Source organism: Cervus elaphus, chromosome 33 (assembly GCF_910594005.1).
Source record: "Cervus elaphus chromosome 33, mCerEla1.1, whole genome shotgun sequence".
Taxonomy (NCBI): domain Eukaryota; kingdom Metazoa; phylum Chordata; class Mammalia; order Artiodactyla; family Cervidae; genus Cervus; species Cervus elaphus.
In genome coordinates, this window is record NC_057847.1 from 23,337,634 (window position 1) to 23,363,185 (window position 25,552).

General features: G+C 41.2%; 1 protein-coding gene across 8 annotated transcripts in view; it reads left to right on the forward strand.

Annotated features, from left to right (window-relative positions):
• LOC122688494 (histone-lysine N-methyltransferase SUV39H2-like) overlaps positions 1 to 25,552 on the forward strand; it is a 380,972-nt gene that overhangs the window by 112,315 nt on the left and 243,105 nt on the right. For 2 of the 8 annotated variants that reach the window (XM_043894502.1, XM_043894501.1), the window contains one exon: positions 712 to 910. The exons of 4 other annotated variants lie outside the window; for them this stretch is intronic. The gene's annotated coding sequence lies outside the window, so the exon portion shown is untranslated. Of the gene's footprint in view, positions 1 to 711; positions 911 to 5,086; positions 5,761 to 5,893; positions 11,792 to 25,552 lie in introns of those variants that run through there. 2 more of the 8 variants (XR_006339481.1, XM_043894506.1) reach the window with 2 other exon arrangements.

A 25,552-nucleotide genomic window follows, 5' to 3' on the forward strand; every position in this document is an offset into this window, starting at 1 on the left:
GGAGAAGGCAAGGGTGGGATGATTTGAGAGAATAGCATTGAAACATGTATATTACCATGTGTGAAATAGATCGCCCGTCTGAGCTCAATGCCTAAAACAGGGCACTCACAGCTGGAGCACTGGGACAACCCAAAAGGATGCGATGGGGAGGGAGGTGGGAGAGGGGTTTGAGATGGGGGGACACATGTACACCCATGGCTGATTCATGTCAATGTAAGGCAAAAATCACTACAATGTTGTAATTAGCCTCCAATTAAAATAGATAAATTAATTTTAAAAAAAAGTTTAGACAGATTCTTCATTTCTCATGGCTAGATCTTCAACTTCTTGTCTGTCTTTCCTCAACTTGTCTTGTCTGTCTTGGGAAGTGGTAAATTCCACGGAGTTTTGCTGTCAACAGTTGAACCTGACTTGGCTTCATGTATATTCTATGACCACAGCTAAGGAAAAGGGAAAACCAAAGAGATGATTTTTATCTTTTATTTTGATCTTTTATTATTAGGTGCCATGGAGAATCTCAACTGAGTAGGCAGGGCTATTGCTTTGATGCTAGATGACAACACAAGTTCTCGAGGAAGGACTTCTCATCTGTCTTCTCTACTGTCACTGCTGGAGTGATCTCCCTTGGTTCATATCCTCCAACTGTTCTCCATAGCCTTCTCTGTCAAGTCGATGCACGCTTAGTGATCCAGCCCCTGTTTATTTCTTTAGGTTCATCGTTATGACCACCCTACCTCACCCTCACCATCTATTCTTCCCACTACTCTGCCCTCCAGTCATAGGGAACTACTTGAATTCTCCAACAGATTCACCATGTCATATTCTTCAAATCCAGGATCTTCTGAGAAGCCTTTCTGCTGCCTCAGTGGGCTTCAGTAGCATCCAGTGTGGACCAACCAGAGCTGGACAGGTGAGGGATTGTGTTAGATACTGCGGCAGAACACCTTAAGAGGGTTCTATGTGTTGATTCTGTCCATTTCAATGCACAAGCAGTAAATGATTTGTAAGCTTATTTACCTCTCCTGATAGAATGAAAAGAATCACATTTTCTATATATGCTGCATTCCCTCTTCCACCTTGGACTGGGCAGAGACTACTTTGTTTCTCGGCAAAATCTGCTGAGGAAATCCTAAGTTTGAAGGAGAAGGGTAGAAACTGTTTTGTTGTATAGTTACTGGGGATTCCTTTTTTCCTGCAAGATGTGCTGACTTGCGTGCTGGGTGGTGGATCATTCCACCATTGTTCAGGCCTAGGTGAAGAAAGAAGCACAGATAGAGACAAGGATGAGACATGTTCAAAGGCAGACATTCCTCCTGGGCAGTAATTTGCATTTATCTTTTAAGACTATGTAGGTATTTGTGTTCACAAATGAAGAGTTTACAAAGTTGATTCCTCTATAGAATTCAAATGTAATTTTTGTTAAAGTACTAACAATTCATTATGTTCTAAAAATTAATTATCGAACCTCTGAAAGCTTAATTTGTAATCATTAAGGCTAATAGTCATGGAAGGATCCTGCAAGGGAGTAGGGAGATAGATTGAGGCAGGGTAGCACTGTGGGAAAGCAGTGGGCTTTGGACACCTGCTGTGTGGCCTGAAGCAAGTTACTTGACTTCTCTGTGGCTCAGTTTTCTCATCTGTGGAAATGGGAAATACTAAACAAATCCACTCACTGAGTTGTCATCAGGAATATATGTGTTAATTCATGTAACATGCTCACAACAGTGTCTGACATTTAGCTAATACTTACTGAGCACTTTCTATGATATTTGGGTCACTTATTATTATTTTATTTTAAAGCATCTGCTTGTCTTTAAATTCTTGTAAAGAAGTACCAACCATGTCTGTTTATTTGGCTTTCTCCCCGCTAGACTCTGAGTTCCTTTAGCCATCTTTGAATCCCTAGAACTTACTGTGTAGGAAACATCCTTAATTATTTCTTGAATGAATTAATGAGTAAATGGCAGTGAGCTACTGCTTCTTCCTGCTTTCTCCTTCATCATGGAAGAATGAAAAAGGAGTGTGAGTTCTGCTGTGGTGTACAATTACTCTCTAGGGGTTGTCCAACCGCAGCAATTAAGAATTCACAAAGATGATTAATCTTACATGGCTGTGCTAGTAAAATAACTTTGATAGGCTCATTGAACGGGAATTTCCCTGAAGGGTCATAGACGCCATCTTCCTTCTTTTGGGCAGGTGGTTCTAATATAATGTAAGAATGTTAGCTGTGTACTATTTCTAATAAATCTCCAAGAGAGAGAATCCCTTGTCTTCCTTGGTGCTAATATATAATAATTTAGTGGCCTATATCTCTTAGATTAGGAAAGTCAATGGGTAGTTTTAAAGGCATTAAAGATTTAGGTGAAGTACAATGAAAATGAATGTCAGACTTTGGAATGAATTCTCTTTCAAGTAGCTGTCTTTCCTACTTCAGAGATTCTTTGAAAATAAAGCTGGATAACTATCAATCCTGAGTGGTTTAACTGGAATCCCAGTGAAGAAGAAGTCTATTGATATACCAATTGATGTACATTCATCTGGTCTTTATTGAGTGCCTTCTCTGTGCTAGGCACCATGCTCAGGGTTGGGCTATAGTATTGCATACCGTGCACATGGTCCTTGCCCCTTTGGAGCTTGTACTCTAACGGTACAGCTAGACTTTGAGCAGGCAATTAACAGGGCATTGAATATTTTGCAGAAAATCTCGGTCAAGGGAATCTTTCTGGGGAAAGCTGCTATATAACACAGGGAACCCAGACTGGTGCGACCCAGACAGGGGAGTGGAATAGGGTGGGAGGGAGGCTCAAGACGGGGGTTCAGTTCAGTTCAGTTGCTCAGTCATGTCCAACTCTTTGTGACCCCATGAACCACAGTATGCCAGGCCTCCCTGTCCATCACCAACTGCCGGAGTCTACCCAAACCCACGTCCATTGAGTCGGTGATGCCATCCAACCATCTCATCCTCTGTTGTCCCCTTCTCCTCCTGCCCTCAGTCTTTCCCAGCATCAGGCTCTTTTCCAATGAGTCAGTTCTTTGCGTCAGGTGGCCAAAGTATTGGAGTTTCAGCTTCAACATCAGTCCTTCCAATGAACATCCAGGACTGATCTCCTTTAGGATGGATTGGTTGGATCTTGTAGTCCAAGGGACGCAAAGAGTCTTCTACAACACCACAGTTCAAAAGCATCAATTCTTTGGCACTCAGCTTTCTTTATAGTCCAACTCTCACATCCACACATGACTACTGCAAAAACCATAGCCTTGACCAGAGGGACCTTTGTTGGCAAAGTAATGTCTCTGCTTTTTAATATGCTGTCTAGGTTGGTCATAACTTTCCTTCCAAGGAGTAAGTGTCTTTTAATTTCATGGCTGCAATCACCATCTGTAGTGATTTTGGAGCCCAAAAAAATAAAGTCAGCCACAGTTTCCACTGTTTCCCCACCTATTTGCCACGAAGTGATGGGACCGGATGCCATGATCTTAGTTTTCTGAATGTTGAGCTTTAAGCCAACTTTTTCACTCTCCTCTTTCACTTTCATCAAGAGGCTCTTTAGTTCTTCTTCGCTTTTTGCCATAAGGGTGGTGTCATCTGCATATCTGAGGTTATTGATATTTTTCCCAGCAATCTTGATTCCAGCTTGTGCTTCCTCCCACCCAGCATTTCTCATGATGTACTCTGCATATAAGTTAAATAAGCAGGGTGACAACATGCAGCCTTGACGTACTCCTTTCCCTATTTGGAACCAGTCTGTTGTTCCATGTCCAGTTCTAACTGTTGCTTCCTGACCTGCATACAGGTTTCTCAAGAGGCAGGTCAGATGGTCTGGTATTCCCATCTCCTTCAGAATTTTCCACAATTTATTGTGATCCACACAGTCAAAGGCTTTGGCATAGTCAATAAAGCAGAAATAGATGTTTTTTTGAAAGTCTCTTGCTTTTTCAATGATCCAGTGGATGTTGGCAATTTGATCTCTGGTTCCTCTGCCTTTTCTAAAACCAGCTTGAATATCTGGAAGTTCACGGTTCATGTATTACTGAAGCCTGGCTTGGAAATTTTGAGCATTACTTTGCTAGCGTGTGAGATGAGTACAATTGTGTGGTAGTTTGAACATTCTTTGGCATTGCCTTTCTCTGGGATTAGAATGAAAACTGACCTTTTCCAGTCCTGTGGCCACTGCTGAGTTTTCCAAATTTGCTGACATATTGAGTGCAGCACTTTCACAGCATCATCTTTCAGGATTTGAGATTGCTCAACTAGAATTCCATCACCTCCACTAGCTTTGTTTGTAGTGATGCTTCCTAAGGCCAACTTGACTTCACATTCCAGGATGTCTGGCTCTAGGTGAGTGTGAGTGATCACACCATCGTGATTATCTGGGTCGTGAAGAGCTTTTTTGTACAGTTCTTCTGTATATTCTTGCCACCTCTTCTTGATATCTTCTGCTTCTGTTAGGTCTATACCATTTCTGTCCTTTATTGAGCCCATCTTGGCATGAAATATTCCCTTGATATCTCTAATTTTCTTGAAGAGATCTCTAGTCTTTCTCAGGCTATTGTTTTCCTCTATTTCTTTGCATTGATCGTTGAGGAAGGCTTTCTTATCTCTCCTTGCTTTTCTTTGGAACTCTGCATTCAAATGGGTATATTTTTCGTTTTCTCCTTTGCTTTTCATTTCTCTTCTTTTCACAGCTATTTGTAAGGCCTCCTCAGACAGCCATTTTGCTTTTATTGCCTTTCTTTTTCTTGGGGATGGTCTTGATTCCTGTCTCCTATACAATGTCACGAACCTCCATCCATAGTTGATCAGGCACTCTGTCTATCAGATCTAGTCCCTTAAATCTATTTCTCACTTCCACTGTATAGTCATAAGAGATTTGATTTAGCTCATACCTGAATGGTCTAGTGGTTTCCCCCACTTTCTTCAATTTAAGTCTGAATTTGGCAATAAGGAGTTCATGATCTGAGCCACAGTCAGCTCCCAGTCTTGTTTTTGCTGACTGTATAGAGCTTCTCCATCTTTGGCTGCAAAGAATATAATCAATCTGATTTCGGTGTTGACCATCTGGTGATGTCCATGTGTAGAGTCTTCTCTTGTGTTGTTGGAGGAGGGTGTTTGCTATGACCAGTGCATTCTCTTGGCAGAACTCTATTAGCCTTTTCCCTGCTTCATTCTGTACTCCAAGGCCAAATGGAGGGGAAATATATAAATGTGATTATGACTGATTTGAGCTGATATATGGCTGAGGCTACCACGACATTGTGAAACAATTATCCTCCAATAAAAAAATAATAGAAAAGGGGAGAATTTCACTAAGATAAGGATGGAGGAGTAGGCAGGGGTCAGATCATGCCAGGTCTTACAGGGCACATGTGGTGGCTCTGGATTGTATCCGCTTAGCTAAGTGGAACTGTTTCTCAGAAATCCCTTCCTTATATAATTCTGGGTTAGTCAGCCCACAAGAGAGACTTTGTGGGAGAGGAGGAAGGCAGTTGTGAAGCGCCAGGCATGCTCTTCATGCACTGCAGGTTGGTGCAGGGCTTCATGTGATGTGGTGAATCACGCATGCTCTCTTAAGTCCACCTCATTGGTGTTGGGCAGCACCTGGATCTACTGCTCCTCAAGCTCCCACCAGATCTGCTACTTCCACTTCTTCATGTCCTGGGCCATGAGTAGACAGCTCCATGGCCAAAGTTGAAACTGGAAGTGGTGAGAGACAGACATGAGTTCCAAGGAATGTGTGCAGCCTCTGGGAGCTGGAAAAGGTAAGGAAACAGACCAGTCGCCTATAACATTTCCATATGACATTTTGTGTTGTTTTCTCTTCTACTTCTTGAAATCTCTCCAAGATTATGTTAAACAGTCTCATTTCTGTCTATTTCTAATTCTTAAGTATAGGGTCTACTCCGCAAAGGGAGAAGGTGGCCAGCATTGACTTTGCTAGGTTGTTTTCCTCATCTTTGTCCTTACCTGGACCTCTTAATAGAAGACAAAAGGTAATGCAAGATAAACATCCTCAGAGACATCTTTTTGGTTTGGGTTTTCATGGATTGTGATCACCAAAAGGTTCCTTACCTGCCTCTAGAGGAAAAATGATTGTTTTGGCCTCTACTGTCCAACCAACCCTTTATGTCTTAGAGGACAGTGATAGTTCAAATGCATAATAGTGATTTTCCATTTCTTCTAATTTTGGATTTTGGCCCCTGGAGGTGATGTTAATACCCACGACCAAATAGGAATTTATTGATATCAATTTTCATAAGTCACCTACCAAGTATGCATGCAAACCAGTAACCTGGATGTTGGAGACATAGTATCCCATCACTCATCCCTAGATCCATAATCTTCCTTTTCTCTGCTTGCCTCACCTTCCTTCCTCTGGGTAATAAGTCAGACTGGTCTAAGTGTGCTGGTGCGTTTACTCATTTATTTAACCAACATGTCTTTCTATTATATGCCAGCCAGTGAACAGAGTATTGGGGATGCAAAACCCAACAAGTTGGGGTTGTTATGTTACAGCTTCTATTTTAGTAAAATTATAGACAAGTCATTAGGCAGTTTTAATCCAAAGTAGTAAGGGCTATGGGAACACATGTGAGGAAACCTAACCCAACCTTAAGGAACCTGGAAGGTTGAAATCTCTTGCAGAGGACTGAAAGAGTGAGGGTGAGAAGGTGAGGGAAGGGGTGTGGAGGGGAGGGAAGGAGAGGAATCGCATTTGCTAAGGAGGGAGTATTCCTAGAGCATAGTCAGAGAATATTCCAAGGGAACAGGAAAACAGGGAAGTCTTCGGCTTGTTCTTTCTTTGAGATTTGTTGGGGATATGGTTTTTCCAGTATTTTGAATCTAAATTTGTTTCTGGGTGTGTGTGTGTGTGTGTACCTATCTTCTTACCTCTTTTTACCTATTTCCTGCCTAATGGCCTCAGACCCAGAAAAAGAAGAATTAAATAGGGTAAGATGTTGGGACTGGACCCAAATATGCTTTCATTCTTCTACAAGTGCCTGATTATAGTTTCAGGGAGACAGTGATTAAAGACACAAGGGGGACTGTGTCTACATTTTAAGGCACCAACATACAGGGGCAAATGTACTCGAAAATGACCGATCAAAAAACATGGCTCCTGAGGTACGTATGCAGCTGTGACTGGCAAGAACAGAACAGTGATTTTTGTGTCAATGCAGGACAAAGTTGAAGTAACCTGGAATAGACAATTTTATGAAACTTATCTGGAATTTCCAAGGAAGGCTCAGATGATTCAGATGCAGAAGTCCACAGAGCCCAATTTTAAGAAACAATGCTCTGAGAGAATCTGCTTAAAATGAGATGTTTAATTTCCTTTTTTTTTTTTTCTGCGCCTCCATGGAATTGTTTTCCATTCATTTTTGGCTCTTCCTTAAGACATTCCCACTTGATGACATAGAGAGAGCACATTTGCAAATCGCATTCAGGGTGGTGAGAGATAATGAAATTGAAGTGTCAGCAGTTTGCAAAAGGAAGCCTTCCCCCCCTCCCAAGCTCTGTTATTACCTTATTCAATTTGCACTTTATTTTGAAGCACATGTATAGATATAAGCAAATTATTAATTCAAGCTTGTCTTCAATTTTGTGCTTGGCCTGCAAACCTCTAACATCTCTCCCAGTTCCCCAGGCAGACTGCTGAAGGCTTGGTGATAGGCTGAGGCGGGCATATTCATTATTCAATATGAGCTGTAAGCAATTTGATATTTCATGTGCGCATATGGCAGAGCTGAGAGCAAGGTGGGAAAAGTGTCATTCGGGGGAACGCGATCTAGGCTGCTACCATTTTCATGTTTAGCTGAAGGCTTAACATTAGCTATGCTCAGAGGTTCCAAGGTTAAGGATAATTCCATTGAGAATCCTGGTTACAGCCAGGTATTTGTGTCCCTGTGACACGGCCTATTTCTCTGCACAGGAGAGCGCACCTTGAGCCAGGCCTTATGCTCAGCATCGCAGGTTTTGTGTGTTTCATCTGGAGCGCTGAGAATAATGAGATCCTGAGCAGGAAAGGGCAGAGTCCCTGGAAAGCAGCTACACTTGGTAGAGGTGGGGAAATGCCCCCTGCTCCGAGGCTCTGGGAGCATTTCTAGATGGCATCCATGTCGTCCGTCAGCACCTCTGTCCCACTGGTGGGCACCCACAGTGTTTGAAAGAGTCCCGGACCTTATGCAGGTTATAGGAGAAATGTGCCTACTGTCTTCCTTCCTCACACAGCTCAGAGTCTTTTCTCTTTCTCTGTATTTGTAGGTTACCACTAGGCTCTAGGATTATAGAACAAAAAGGTCAGTTCATTTCTTTCAATGTCTCTGGTTTTACTATTTGAAAACTTGGGGTTAGAGAAGTGAGGCGATTTGTCCTGGGACATGTAGCGAGTTAGATACAGTCCAAGGGCCAGAACAATTGAGTGATCTTTTTCCTGAGAGAGCGAATACCCTGGAACATACTGAGAGCTCAGTTTATATGTGCCAACATGAAGTCTTTTGTAAACTGTAATATTCTCTTCAAAAGTTCAGTCCAAGACATGTTCATTTTCAAAACCTTCATCTTCAGACATCAGCAAATGCCTTCCTGGCTATCTGAGAGCTCGTGCCTGCAACTTTTGGAGTTCTGGAAGCTGAATCTGGTGCCTTCTCCTTCTCCCATCCCTCCTGCTTTCATCATGTTTTGTGGGTGGATGGCTCGGATCTTCCATGGTTGCTCTGTTAACTGAATAATATCAGGGGTCACTTTGGAATGAGAGCAATCCTTATGTCTAGAATAAACAATGTGGTTTCTTTAAGCAACAGATCTGCAGTTGATGGTCCAGGTTGCTCCTCTGACTCATTTTGCTTACCAAAGACTGAAATGCCTACTTAATTGGCAAGTAAGGACACTCAGGGCATAAATAGTGCGGCTAAATAATACAGGAGACAGTGGTGTTTTAGGTGAACTGCTGGGGCAAATTAACATAGCACTCTATTAGAGTACAGAGTGAAGTTAGAAAGATGAAGACTTAAAAATCTACTTTCCTTGGAGCAACGTTAAGGAGCTTTTGAATTCCCATTCTGTATTTTCTTTAGCTCTCATTTTTCACCCTAGTGCATGCACACACACATGCAGACACACACCATACTCGCTCACACAACATCTACACACATACTCGCATTCACACACACACACACACACACTTGCTCACACAGACCTCTGCACATATACTCACATTAACACACACACAGTTGAGTCCATTGTTAGACTCCAGATGTGACTCTAAAGCAGTGGTTTTTCCAGTGTGGTCTGAGGAAACCTGTGGGTCTTGAGATTCTTTCAGGGATTCTGTAAAATCAGGCTGTTATTCTTATAGCATTAAAATGTTGCCTATCTTTCTGACTCTCATTTTTCCATAGTGTACAGTGTTTTCCAGAACACACACAACAGGAGCAGGTATGAGAATCTGGCAATTTTCTCTTAAGCTAGACATTAAGCAGATTTGCAAAGATGTAAAACAATGCTGTTATTCTTGGTAAATTTTGTTTTATTCTGTAAAATGTAGCAATTTTACATAAATATATGTCACCTATATAAATATGTAGTGGGTTTATTATTATTATTTTAAAATGAACCAGCAAATGTTTTATACATTTCTCAGTTTTAATTTCTGGTATGGTAAATTTCAATAGTCATAACTCATATAAATAAAAGTTCTTTGGAGTCTTGCATAATTTTTAAAAGTGCAGAGGGGTCCTGAGGCCAAGCATTTAAAAATCACTTCTCAAAAGTGATGAGACTGTTTCTCTCTCTAACAGATGCTGTAGCATACATCAAGTGAGGGTTTCTTCTTTCAAAACAGTCACTTTGAAATCCTATATTCCTAGGTCAGTGATGTCATTGCTCAGTCAATTTTTAAATCTCCCATTTTAGAGCTGTCTTGTTGGCTAGTTTTTTATTTTATCTTCAAACTTCATTTTTGATCCATCATGCTTAATCTCCATCAATAAACTACATTGCTAATTAAACCAGGCTTCAAATGACTTTGGACTCTTTGCAACAGTAAAATCCATCACTCAAGGTACCAGTATCTGGACCAAGTATCAGAAAGATATACCTGAGTTCAGAATACAATTCCTCAAAAGGAGCTACAAAAATATTTTGATAATAGCAGTATCGTGGGAATTTTATAGCTTTCAAGGATTCCGCTTTGAGAGAGATACCTTCGTTGAGAATGTTGAAGTCCTGCCATATTTGTTAAAACTTGATTTCATTATTTTACTGTTTCATCTCATAGCTCGAAAATATAGGACATACACCTAAACGTAGTTTGTATTTTCAAACCAAGTGCATATTTCTATACTAAAATAAAATTTTATAAGCTGTCATATACCTTTTTGGTTGAGTAATAACGGTATCTTATTTTCAGTGCTCTGTGATAACCTTCAGACAGATAAGTACAAGTGAATGCCTTACCCCACTGATGTCTCATAGACCCTCCACTGGACAGGCAGTCTTCTGGTGCTACTTTTATTTTTCCTTGGCTTCACCGAGTGGCTTATGGGATCTTAGTTCCCTCAGACGAGACTTAACCTGTACCGTGGCTGTGGAAGCACTGAGTTCTAAGCACTGGACTGCCAGGGAATTCCCCTGTTGGTGCTATTTTTAAAAGGATGAATTATGTTTTTGGTATTCAGGGGAGGCTTTCTGGTGTTATATTTTAGAACAGGTTGTACACTTTCTAGGAAAGAAAAAGATGGAAGCACGCTTTGCAAATCTTTTAGAAAAGAGAAATCTCAGCATTTCTTGTTAGAGTCATCTTTCACTTGATTGTGTAGCATCATTTGCAGGTGAATTACCCAGGGGAGTTTTGGTGGTGTCCAGGATAAGACTGAAGGGTTAAATGCGATCATTACTCTGAACAATGGAGGATAACCTATTGTGTCTTCTAGAGAGAGACACAGGGTATTGATCCAGTTCCGCTGTGCAGCACTTTGCTTTGCTTATCAGTGAATTTTAAACAGAAAACATCTTGAAGATGCAGGAGCAGAGGCATTTTCAGAAACATCAGGGATAGGCAGGCTCTTGAGTTTACAGTGTAGGAGCCTACACCTACATCACTGAATTATCTAATGTTAGAGTTTTTTTTTTTTTTAATAATAGGAAACTACATGGGTTGATAGATTATAAACTGGCTCATCCATTTACATGCTTCTCTTCACTTTCTCACTTCTCCCATTGCAATCTCTGGCACATGTGATTTACTTAGAGGTACTTGTATATAATGTGTTCAGTGAACATCCCTGAAAACAAAAGAGGAACAGCTGAACACTTCTTCCAGTGTTTCTTTTCTTGAAAGTATTATGTACATTAGGACAATTATTTTGTGTGTCTATATATCATATATTTTGTAACCTTGTGTATATTATGTTTTATTACTTCACAGTGAGCACAGAAGCTCAGGTCAAGTACTATGTTTATAACCAAAGACTGATGTCAGAGTTGAGATTCAAACAGAGTCTTTTTGGCTCCAAAGCACAAACTCTTTGCAGTACATCAAACCAGTTTTTCCTTCCCCAATAAAAGAGTCAGTTGAGATGGAAGTTTGTTGTTTTTTTTTTCTTTTAAAGTGAACTAGTTTAAGCATTATTCTGAAAATTGTATTATGATGAACTGTGATGGTATGTTATGTTTCCCCATAATATCCTGCTTAAAGTCATGACTAGATGGATGATAATTGACTAAGGGGTGGGGAACCCAGATCTTCCCCTGGGGAAGGATCTGTGTTGGGCTGGAGAGGTGAGGCAGTAATTTAAGATTTGTTTTTTTTTTTTTTTTTTAAGATTTGTTTTTAATTCATATATGTATCATATTAATTTCCTATTGCTGCTGCAACAAATTGCCACAAATTTAGTGGTGTAAAGCAACACAAATTTATTATCTTATGGTTCTGTAAATCAGAAGTCTGACCTGGGTCTCAAAGTTAAGGTGGGCTAAAGTTAAGGTGGCACAGAGCTGTGCTTCTTTCTGGAGGCTCTAGGGAGTAATCTGTTTCCTTACCTTTTCCAGCTCCTAGAGGTTGCACACATTTCTTGGCTTGTGACCCCCTTCCTTCATTTTCAAAGCCAGCAATGTTGTATCTCTCAGCTTATCTTCTGTACTCACACCTTCCTCTCACTGACTAAGAAAAGGTCCTCTGCTTCAAAGCATTTGTGGATTAGATTGGTCCTACCTGAATAATGTAGGATTTATCTCAAGGCCCTTTAACCTTAATCACATCTGCAAAGTCCCTTTTGCCGTGTAAGACGACATATTCATAGATCTAAGGGTTCAGGGAGTGGACATCTTTGAGGGGCCCTTATTCTGCCTACCTCATACTTGATATCTAGCTGAGCATGCTGACATGCCCATGAATAGAATGCACTAAGCTATTCTCATGGAGATGCCCGGTGTCAAAATGACAAAGTGAAATGAGTTTAATGATGAATCAGTGACTTCCTTCAGCAAGTATTTGTTAAGCTTATTCAGGACTCAGCATTTGTTGAGATCAGTGTTTGTTTTTTTTAATTGGTAGACATTTTTTAGGGAAATTTTATGTTTATAGAAAAATTGAGGGAAAAGTACAGTTTCCATAGACTGTCTTTCCCCTTCCCCTCATGTTCCACTATTAATGACATCTCGTATTGGTGTGGTACATTTCTTACAATTGATGAACCAATACTAATATGTTATCTTTGAGCTAAAGCCTATAGTTCACTATTTATGTTGTACAGTTCTGTGGATTTTGCCAAATGCATGGTGTCATATATCCACCATTTCAGTATCATACAGAGTAGCTTTACGCCACTGCGATCTGTTTTCCACCTATTCATCCTGTCCCCTTGCCCTCTAGCCCCTGGCAATCACTGATTTTTTTTTTTTTTTAACCGTCTCCACAGTTTTGCCTTTTCCAGAATGTCATATAATTGGAATCATATAGTATGTAGCCTTTTCAGACTAGGTTCACACTTACTAATATGTATTTAAGGTTTCTCCATATCTTTTCATGACTTAATAGCCCATTTCTTTTTGTTTTATCACTGAATAATATTGCCTTGTATGGGGGTACCACAGTTTATTTACACATTCGCCTACTTAAGGACATCTTGATTGCTTCCAGTTGTTGACAATTATGAATAAATATACTATTAATATTTGTATGCAGGTTTTTGTGTAAACATATGTTTTCAACTCTCTCAGGCAAATATCCAGGAGTGTGACTGCTGGATCATACAGTAAGATGATATTGAGCTTTGTAAGAAATTGCTAAGAGATCAGTGTTTTTAACTTAGAACTTCAGAGTAACTGGGGAAAGTTGAGCTGGCAATGCTTTGCTCCCGTTCCCCAAATTTCAGGAAGTTCTGATTTTATGAATCTTATATATTGAGGGTCTGAGTAAGATTGCATTTACAAAAGGATTCTGATGCTTAAAAAAACAGTTTGAAAGCTTTTGAAAACCTAATGTGCTATTACAAATGTCACCCCCCGCCCCCACACCTTCTCCTCTGCTCTTAATCTTGACTGGGAGTGCCTTAGGTGAACTATATTGTAAAGGGGTAATTAGTGGGACTTTTAGATGTCATATTGCAGTGGGCCAAGTACTGATCACACTGGTGAGAAGGCAGACCAACTTCTCCTGGAGAAAGATAACATTACAGATAGAGCAATGAATTGTCCTAACAATAACATATGAGAGTGTTCTGCTACAGAATATAACTCCCCTGGGGCTTATAACTATGCAGCAACTTGTTTAGATAAAGACACACACCACCTACTTGGATACACACCACTGATGACTGATATACACAGCCTTAATTGACTCTCATGTTCCTTCAGACTGTGGCTTAGTAGCTGGGAGTATAGCTACAGAATGGGTTTAAATCCTAGTTTCACCACTGACTTCTCATCTGACCTGGGCAAGTGACTGATCCTCCCTTAAGCCTCAGTTTCCTTACATAAAATGAGGTAATGGTAGTATGTACCTTGTGGGGTTGTTGTGTAGACATAGTGAGAATATGTATGTAAAGCAAAGCATTGCCAGCTCAACTTTCCCCAGTTACTCTGAAGTTCTAAGTTAAAAACACTGATCTCTTAGCAATTTCTTACAAAGTTCAAGTTCCTAGCATATAGTAAGTTCTCAGTAAATGCTAGGCATATAGAAAACTAACTTTATTTTAAACTCCACCTTCTGGTCATTTGTCCCCAAATGATATTCTGATGATGACGTAGGATTAAGTAGGTGATGTTTAATAGCCTTCATTTTATCCAACTCAACAATCCCTATCATTTTGGCAACTGGATTTATTTAACCCCCATCCTCCACTCTCTCTACTTTTCCAGCTCAGTCCCTCTGAGATTTCAGGTCCATTCCTGACTCCAGGCTGATGGTTTTAAGGAGTTCAAGGACATATTCTCACTGATCTACTTTGGTTGGTTTTTGCATCTGGTCGCATGTTGAGCCTGACGGTTTGGCTCTTCTGAGGCTGAGGCCCTGCCATGTGTACCTCTTCCTGAGAGATATTAGAAGAGTTGTTTTTTTTTTTTTTTTTCCACCTACTGTTCTATTTCTGCTGTTGTTTCTTGCCTCTAATCTCAAATTCTCCCTATGCGTGCATATATGCTAAGTTGCTTCAGTCATGGTTTACTCTGTGCAACCCTATGGACTGTAGCCCGCCAGTCTCCTCTGTCCATGGGGTTCTCCAGGCAAGGATACTGGAGTGGGTTGCCATGCCCTCCTCCAGGCGATCTTCCTGACCCAGGGATTGAACCCAAGTCTCTGATGTCTCCTGCATTGGCAGGCAGGTTCTTTACCACTAGAGCCACCTGGAAAACCCCCACAGTTGAGTTGTAAATCTGTTCATGTACACACCCACCCACTCACTCCTTTAATGTCTCTCATTTGGCTGTAAGCTGGATCACCTGCCAGGTCCTGCCCAGACTGAAATACCAGTTGGCACTTGTTTTAATAGTTCTTTGTTCCTTTTATCCTGGTTTAGACATATCTTCAGCTTCACCTTGTATGTATTTTGCAATCTCTTTGCTGAATGTTGGCTCTGACTCTTCCCTAATCTGACCTACTTGGATCCTTTACTGAAACCTGAAATACTGACCATGGACTCCAGTGTTACCAAAAGACATATCCTATAGATTTTTTAGATTGATCAAAAGAGGTAAATTGTGACATAAGGGCTTTGGCAGGAAATAGATGGTATGTTCAAGATGGATGATTGAGGAGAGATTACTAAACGGACTATTTACAAATGTATGGGTAGGATTGGAGAAAATCAACTAAGCATAATGTATAAACTGCTGGGTTAATCCCAGCACAGAGCTATTATACCTCTAGGTCTGATGAAGCAGGGGAATAAGTGGTTACTGGAACCCAGAGAAAGACAGAATGTGTATAAGTAGAGGGTCACTTGACAAGTACCAAATCCTTCTAGTAAAGCATGCAGCCAGCCCAAAGCCACCATGCTGGGAGGCAGTTCATAAAATAAATATCTTTATCTCATTCTCTTCCTTGCCCGTGCTGATGCTCCCAATGGCTGGACACACCCGGATGCCTGAGAGCAAGAGAGCCCACTGGTTCAGTTCACACAGGTCACCCAGGATAGTGAGACGTGTAGAGAGTGGGACCTGAAAAGGCAAACAGAAGCAAGAAGCCCTCAACTTTGCATCATGTCTGGCTACAGATGGCTTTATTCTTCATGAACACTGAGGGGAATTATGTCAGTGTTAGTATTAAGGATATTCTGCACCTTCTCAGTGACCTTGTGGCTTACTTATTCTGACTGTCTATGACACAGACTACCATTGGGGCAGAACTATATGATGTCACAGATCCAGGACTTTAGCAGTAATAACAATGTTGTTTTGACCCTAAACTTGTGATAGGTGAAAGGCAATAACATCTTGGAATTTATGCTTTGAGGATGGGTGGGTAGAGAATCTATTATTTTATTTATGATTATTAAATACGTTTCATGGGCTGAGTCATACTGTACTCCAAAAAAGCTTGTGTCATCAACTTTCATAATTCATAATTTTATACTCTTATACAAGTGTAAACTCTATTCAAGGGTGTGCTACTTCAAAAAAGAATCAAATACCACTCTAATGGCAGAAAGCAAAGAGGAACTAAAGAACCTCTTGATGGGGCTGAAGGAGGAGAGTGAAAAAGCCGGCTTAAAAAAACTAAGATCGTGGCATCTGGCCCCATCACTTCTTGGCAAATAGAAGGAAAAAAGGTGGAAGTAGTGACAGATTTCCTCTTCATGGGCTCCAAAATTACTGAGGATGGTGACTGCAGCCATGAAATTTGAAGATGATTGCTTCTTGTCAGGAAAGCTGTGACAAACCTAGACAGTGTGTTAAAAAGCAAAGATATCACTTTACCAACAAAGGTCCATATAGTCAAGGCTATGGTCTTTCTAGTAGTCACGGACGATTGTGAGAGCTGGACCATAAAAAAGGCTGAGCTCTGAAGAATTGATGCTTTCGAACTATGGTGCTAGAGAAGACTCCTGAGATTCCCTTAGACAGCAAGGAGACCAAACCAGTCAATCTTAAAGGAAATCAACCCTGAATATTCATTGGAAGGACTGATGCTGAAGCTGAAGCTCCAATACTTTGGCCACCTGATTTGAAGAGCCAACTCATTGGGAAAGACCCTGATGCTGGAAAAGACTGAAGGCAAGAGAGGAGCATGACAGAGGATGAGTTGGCTGATGGATCATCAATGCAATGGACATGAACTTGGGCAAACTCTGGGAGATGGTGGGGGACAGGGAGGCCTGGCATGCTGCAGTCCATGGGGTCTTGAAGAGTAGAAAACAACTGGGTGACTGAACAACAATAAGTGTAAACTCTGTTCAAGGGTGTGCTACTTCAGAAAGAATCAGATGGGTCCAAAAAAGTCTAGTTTTCAAGATAGGTAAATGAAGAGGTTATTTGCAACAATAAATGTTGCTTGCTTCTTAAAGTGTTTGAGTATGTGCTCCTTTAGAGTACCAGAATCACAGTAATTTAATGTGAAACATGAATTGACTTATCAGAATGTAATTTTCAAGGCACATCTCTGAGTAAAAAAAGGTAGATTGATACTAATAAGATGTGAAAGAATGAATATTATTTAGGATTAGCAATAACTTCATAGACTTTGTAGTTGGAAGAGTCCTTGGAGTACATGGTGCATCTCTGTCAGGAGCTGGCGAGAGAAACCCCACCCATGACAAGGTCTGGGTTCAAGGAACTGGCACATAAAGGCGTCCGGACCTCTGGGACCACTCCACATGCAAAGGCATCCGGACCTCTGGGGGTTTCTCAGGACCGCCCCACCATCCACTTCCAGGCTTTCGTCCTTTCATCTTCTGATGCTTGGCGGTCTTCTGTGTTCCCTAAAAACTAGTCTGACTCTTACCTAAAATCCCTCCTTGAAACCTTTGCATGGCAGCAACACAGTCCCTGGGGGCACATGGGCCCCAATAAACAGGGCAGAGGTAAGGAAAATATTACACAGGATATCCTGCCTCTGCTGGCTCTGTTGGAATTATGATTGCCAATTTAGAATCTGGAATGCTCATGATTGCACAAAAACCCTTCTAGCACAAAACCAAATCTGCTAACAACAGGCCTATCTATCCCATAAGAAAAAGTAGATAAAGAGTCCATTAGAGATTGAGAAGATTCCTTAGGGTGTGATCAGGAGGGAATTCATGAGACCTCTGACCCTTAGGACTACATACCAGAGCTAAATCCAAGCTTGGCTGAGCTTCCCAAGATAAGGTTTGTAGATGGCTTTTCACAGTTGACTAGCTGCTGCCACTGAATTGTTTAAAAGTTATGTGTAGGTATTGATTGTTCTGAAAAGTTATTTATGATGTCACCCATGATTATGCACCTGGTACAATCTTATCATTCCCCCCTCCTTAAACCTCTTTAAAGGATTATTGGTTTTAGGGTATATAAGCACTGATGTAAAAGAATAAAATAGTCTTGATCCTGCACTCAACCAAGATTCGACTTGCTTTCTTTTCTTTGCCAATGCCGCTCATCCAAAGGGAACCCCTGGACTCCTCTGGGGCTGGACCCCACACATCTCCTCAGCTAATGCCAGGAAGAAGGGTCTTCCATACCCCAAAAAGTTCATCCAAGCCATACTTGATGTATTTTTCAACAAATAACAGTTGTCAAGGTTCAGATAAACATAGTCTTAGTTTATCATAATAAAATGGCTCATTGCATTATAATTAGCTATTATTGAGATAGGAATCAATCAGATTTGAGCAGCAAAAATCCTCATTTGCATCAAATAGTTTAATTGAAGGATGACAGAGTAGGGGACTGGTTGAATTGAGATGAAACTGATGAAAGAGACCTTGAGAGATGAGGGGCCTGACATCTCACTTTGGATAGGTAAGGACCTTGATGCCCAGATGCTTTGCACCCTACTGGTAAGTATAATGCCCAAGGTCAGGGAGTTGGTGTAGGAACTTGCACTCAGAGCACCCTCCACCAGGTCAGTGTTCCTTGGATGAACTTATAACGAGCAGGAAGGGTGAAGACAGAAGCTTCCCCTGGAGTGGGAGTGTCCTGCTACTTGGCATTACTATGAATCCTTTATTTTATAAGGGGGAAAATGGAGCTGATGATTACTCAGCATTGGTCTAGTATTGAAATGTGTTAGATTGGGTTTAGAGATGGCCAGGAATCATTTTTGGAGAAGGCAATGGCAACCCACTCCAGTACTCTTGCCTGGAGACTCCCTTGGACGGAGGAGCCTGGTGGGCTGCAGTCCATGGGGTCGCTAAGAGTCGGATACGACTGAGCGACTTCACTTTCACTTTTCATTTTCATGCATTGGAGAAGGAAATGGCAACCCACTCCAGTGTTCTTGCCTTGAGAGTCCCAGGGACAGGAGAGCCTGGTGGGCTGCCGTCTGTGGGGTCGCACAGTCATACACGACTGAAGTGATGCAGCAGCTGCAGCAGGGATCATTTTCATTTCCAGGGGAAAAAAGGAGAGGACTTTATGTATACCTATAAATCCTGCCATTTACAGTAGCCTAATGGAATGAAGTTAAAAGTAGCCGATTTCATTTTCTTACTGGATACAATTAGCTGATCAAATGCATCAATTTGGTAGATTCAGCTGATTGAATTGAAGTTAGCATTCTGTTTAGCAAAATATAAACGTGGCTAATATAACTGATCCTTTTTTTTCACTTTGTACTTATTATTATGGCTCTTCTACATTTTCTGGTAATTAATCCCCTCAAGCTCCCATTCTAATTTGCCAAAGGCAGGCCCAATTTTGGAGAAGGAGCTTAGGTAGCCGACCATGTGATAATTCCATAAAGCCAGGCTATTGATGATCCCTGGCCTGGTTGCTTTAAAATTGCTGCAGTAGGTTGCCAGAATGCCCTCTGGAGATTAGAGCCCTAGGAACAGACCAGCATTTTTAAGGATCTCCCCAGATAATTCTGAAACCCTGTTATGTTTAGGGGCTAATGATCAAAGGTTATGTTTCCAAGGATTGACAATTCTGAATATAATTTTCTCCCCAGACTTTCTGTGTGTTAGTCACTCAGTTGTGTCTGACTTTGTGACACCATGGACTGTAACCTACCAGGCTCCTCCGTCCATGGGATTTCCCAGGCAAGAATACTGGAGTGGGTTGCCATTTCCTTCTCCAGGGGATCTTCCCGACCCAGGGATAGAACCCAGGTCTCCTGCATTGCAGATGGATTCTTTACTATCTGAGCCACCAGGGAAGCCTTTAAGATTATCCTCTTAAAAAATGTAAATGTTCTGGCAAAGTTAATACATAAGTCCTTTAATCCTGGAGGGGAGAGTTATGGGGCTGGTGGGTGGGGAAGTAGAGAGACAGTGGGGTAGGAGCAGAAAGAAGATGGTGGCAGGGAGGCCTGAGGAATGAGGACTCAGGAATCAAAAGGTCTGGGGGGAGAATCAAAAATAAACTTGACCCATTTGACAAACATCTCAGGACCAGCTCTGGATAAGTGAACAAAGCTTGTAACCTTTGCTCTCCTACTTCCTTTGAGATGAAGCGATAATAGTAAGTAGGGGAGAAGGGTTGTTAGCTTTCAAGAATTTATATGGTGGTGTGATTTTTATCCTCCTCTCAACCTAAGAAACAATACAAAATTGAACAGTTAAGCGAACTAATCAGCAAGTCTGAATGCTGACCTCAGTTTTGGGGAACTTTTATTAGAGTTTGTTAGATGTGAAAATATTCTGATTTCTCCAAGAGAAGCCCAGTTCTGTAATTTGATGGTGTAAAGTTGAATGTTCCAGTTAGTGAATATTTTCCTTAATATCGAAGAATGTAAATACACCATAACTGAGCATATTCTACAGTCCTAAAGAAAATAGGGTTCTCCTGGCATGCCTGGCGGGAAAGTGGAGTGCTGGTGAAATTAGGAAGTTCCTTGGTGCCAGGCTCTGGGTCCTGGGTCCCAGGCTGCACTGTGGAGGTCCGCCAGACACAGCACTGCCCACTTCCGGGTGTGAGGCCGGAGCCCAGACAGCCAGCAATGAGACTGGAAAACTACCGTCATTAAAAAGAGCTCCTGGTGCTTCTTGCTTCGGAATTGGAAAGAAATAAGACCTCATTTTCTCCTGTATTTGAACAGATTTTCGGTTATCTGAGATTTCTCCCTAAGCTTAAGGCATTCGCTTCTCCTTGAATTGTGCCTTGTCCATTTTTGTTAAGGCCATGACACATGAAACTGTGATTTATTCATCTCTGTAATTAGATGTAGTGATTAGAATCCCCTTTATCTTACTCTGCAGTTTCACTTTATGGGGAATTATGAAAGAATAATAGGTAAAAAGTTCAGAATGGGGGAAAGAATAAACAGAATGCTGAATGGTAAAAGGAGACAGAATGCTGAATGGATAATAAAATATTTAGTGCTTTTCAATTAACTGTTCTCACGATTAGTACACTAGTATATTATATCATAAAAATCATGTCTATTAATTTTTTGCAGCCATTATCTTGACTGTGATTTACTCCCCTCAAATCATTAACAATGCCATTAAAAAGGAGGATGGAGATGAACATCCTGGAGAGAGTTCAGGGATGTAATAGGATTATTGTTCAGGGTCACGGAGAGATTGAAGACCAGTGAATGGAGGGCGGGGTTTTGAGAGTGATGCTGGGTAAAAGGAGAAAATAGAGTAAGGCGCAGAGCCCCAGGGTTTGAGAGACAAGCCTGTCACTTGGTGCTGGAGTGTGGGGAGAGTGCTTTGGATGAGGCAATGCTGCCTTAATCTGTGGAAGATGTGGGTTATGGAAAGCCCAGTGACTAGGAAAGCATGGCTTTTGCTCACAGTGGAATTTCATACACCCAGGGAGAAGATAAATATGTGTGTGTGTAAAAGTCCCCGGGGTCCTATTGGAGGCGGTGAGCATTCCTGTTCCAGGTTATGCGGGCGGTTTGAGGGCAGCGTTTCCACCCAGCCAAAGAAAGGGCTGTGACTCTTCATAAATAGTTCTCTTCTTGGGAAAATGAGATAAGCTCTATCCCCAGAAAAATGTTAATCAAGTACACCAGCGAAATTCGAGCTCTGTAGAGTGGTCCTGCAGCCATGCATTTTGAATTTACTTGTGGAAATCTCTTTCCTTTGTATTATTTACCTGAGTGTCTATCTTCAAGTACTCAGTTAATCAATATTTAATTCATCAATGTGTTATTGGTTCTGCCTCATTAGAACCTTGAAAATATCTTTTGGCTGTACTCTAACATAGGAATTATATTAATATTAAAAACAATGCCTGGAAGATTTTTTATTATTTTTTTAAAGTTTCTTGTTTTTTCTCTTTTCACTGGTAACTGGGACAACCATAGGGCCTTAGCAAATACAGAATCTGTCTTTGAAATTCAGAGTTTGAAAATTTTAGTTTTCTATCTGGGCTGTGAAGAGTGTGCATTGGAGGTGGGCCGATTAATTCCCTTTATATTTATATTGTGCAAGTCAGTGTAGAAGCCAGAGTGAAAATCCTCTGGTTTTTAAATTTTAAGTAGGTCTTTTCAAGTGAAGTTTGGCTGCAAGACCTATCCTCATAAAACAAGTTAATCTGTACAATTTCATAATCAGGAAACTGGGACTAACAAATCAATGACAGTATTTTTAGCAGCTTAGTATACTTATGAGTTAATACCACTTTTAATCATAACATCTCTTTACTCTAGTAGCAGCCACAGAAGTCAGCATTGCTGCTCACGGCCTGTTCTTGAAACACTAGACTGAAACCTCAAGAAATTTTTAAATAAAATTCTGATCACAGTGTTCTATAATCCAGAATTCAGGTGTTATTCTAGATTAGCTTTCCTCATTCCCACTCTCAGGTTATATATATGTGTGTGTTGTTGGTTGGCTTTATGCTCAGGTGCTCAGGCATGCCCACCTCTTTGTGACCCCATATGGACAGTAGCCCGCCAGGCTTCTCTGTCCGTGGGGTTCCCCAGGCAAGAATACTGGAGTGGGTTGCCATAATATACATAAAATATAATTATATGTGATATGTAAATATATATAAAATTATACATTTGTATATGAATAATATAAAGCCTTCCCTGGTGGATCGGTGGTAAAGAATCTGCCTATAATGCAGGAGACTCAGGTTCGATTGCTGGGTCGGGAAGATCCCCTGGAGAAGGAGATGGCAACCTGCTCCAGTATTCTTGTCTGGAGAATCCCATGGGCAGAGAAGAGCCTGGGTTACAGTCCATGTTAAAAGAGTCAGACAGGACTGAATGACTAAAAAACAACAATAAAATATATAAACACATTATTTATAACATATTTAAACAATATATATAACAATTTACATTACGTATATAATCATATATTGAAATAATATATAAAATAAAATAAATTTTAATATATATTTATATACATAAAATTACCCTGACAGCCATATAAATGGATATATGGACAATAGTCCAAACTACACATTAATTCACTTTCATGATCACTTCTGAATGCCTCATGTGAATCAAATCATGACCAACAGTGGTCTTTAGAATATTTAGTCTTTAGAATCTATAATGAATGGCTTTGCTATGCAGCCCACAAGCCTTCCCTGAAGCCTTGGATGAAGACCCTTTTCCTAACAGGGCCTCTTGTGGTCACAAACTGTTCCACAAAGTTGGCAGCAGCCCCCTTTTCTCTCATTTTCTCAGTGGGCATGCCAGACCAATGGTTCTCAACCTTGGCTGTGTATCAGGGTTTTCAAACCAGAAATTCTTAAGCCCTACCCATGGAAATTCTGATCCAGTCCCTTGGGGGTGAGACTTCACAGTTAGTACTTTTTAAAAGCTTCTCAAGTGGTGATTTCAGCTTCCAAGAACAGAGTTAAGACTTGCTGCCCTGGGTAGTTTGAAAGAAAGGTTACTTGTACACCCAACAGGTGACTTAAAATTTTTGAAGACTCACCAAGGAGTAGTGTTTCCCCCTAGAATATTAAATGCTCTGCTTTCAGCAGCCCTATTCATTTACAAAAGACATGGATACACCTTCTGCCTAATTCTGGTGTCCTTCCCACCCCTTAACGATAAACACTGGTGTCTCTTCCCTAAGGAACTGTCCTCTTCTTCTAGTCCAGAGGGGTGCAGAGCATCCCACTGCTCACTGGCTGAAGTCTCGCTGCCACTGTCAGAAGCATTCTGGGGGACTGAATCCTGGTTGTTAATCCCATGTCAGAGGAATGGGATGCTCAGCAGCTTCTAGGCATGTTGATCTTGCCTTCCCTATGGCTGAGAGAGGTCAAGTTCATGACCCATACTCTTGCAAGTCATGGTCATATTTCTTTCAGTAATGTCTAACCTAGGACCAGTTGGTATACATTATCCTGAGACAGAGAATAACTCACTTGAATAATATACCAAATGTTACTTGATATCTCTAGCGAAGGGTTTCTCAAAAGCAACACTATTAACAGTTTATCCATCAACATTGGATTATTTTGTTGTTGTTGTTGTGAGTGCTGTCTTATGTATTGTAAGGTGTTTAGCAATATCCTTGGCCTCTGCATGCTAGATGGCACTAGCACCCTTCCACCCAAGTCAGGACAATCACAAATGTCTCCAATCATTGCTACCCTGGGGGGAAAATCATTCCCAGTTGCGAACCACTGCTCTAAGGTACAAGCTTGCAAATTAATCATTATGAATCTGGCAGGGGTCAGAGTGAGCAAATGTTGCATTCCATTCCTTTGTTACTGCTTTTAGAATGGTGCACCTTTTGTCAGATTTACTGGAGTTCTGCTTAGATGTTGTCTCAGAAACACACTCTGAGATGGAGATTAGCCCTAGGAAGGTTTGTTGAGGGATGTTCCTGGGACACCTGTAGGGAATGAGGGAAGAGGTTTGGGTAGAAGCAAACACTGAACTGATGGACAGTTATCCCAAATTGAGGTGAAGTAATCAGAATTGCTGGATAGCTGGCCTCAGCCGATCCCAGGTGGAGCCCTGCAGCTGGGATGACCTTTCAGATTTGTCCCAAATTGAGGCAAAGTAATCAGACCTTTGAACCCTCTCTAGCAGCCAGTCATTGAATTTGGGCTCCCCGTCCTGCCCTGCCCCCAGGGATGATGGCAAGGGATAGAGGTTAACCTCAGTGAGGCAGCTGTCTTTAGTCAAGGGCAATTCCTGCAGAGGGACTTGGCTGTGATCTGGTCAGGGGTCAAAACTCCAGACATCAGAATGAATGAGTCTTCACCCTGAGAGGTGATCTGGGCAGGGCACCATACGTTAAAAGAAAACAGTTTTAATTCATTTTACTGCTGCTTTGAGGCTGAGCATATGATAGCATAAGAAGTGTAGTCCATGAGTAAATGGACTCTGCTGGAGACCTGTTTTGGGTGAAACCTACCTAAGACATCTGTGTACGGGCTTTCTTAATGCAAAATATGCCCTTCTGGTTTCCTGTACTGAATGATCGAGACTCTGTCTTGATCTGTCTCAGAGCCAGAAATTACATTATCTAAAGCACATTTTGAATGGTATTGAAAGAACATAATCCCCACAGAAAGGCAGATAGTGCAAAGGGGCGACCTATGATGGATGATCCCTCACATTATTTAGGCAAAATGTCACCTGTCACCATTATGGGTCAAGAGTGTGTAATAAGATTGCTTATCACATCAGACTGTGGGGAGCATTGCTGGGTAGGTCCCCTCGGTTACAGAGGCCTTGGATATTGCATATTTAGTGTTTAGAAGTGGCATGCTAACAACAACTCAACACTGCTTTGGAGCGTGTAGCTGCATGCATGCTTAGAAAGTGATATTGTCAGGTGATGGGTTAAATTTTGTACTGGCCATGCATCATTCAGTAATGCCAGGGAAGCTCAGAGGCTCACAATTAGCTCTTGAGATTAGTTTCAGGTACACCAGAGGGAAAAAGAAACAGGAGAGAAGGGAAAAATGGTGAAGAGAATGGGAAAAAAAGGAGGGAGACGAGATTAGGGGAGGCAATAATATAGATGACCCTGGAGTGAATGC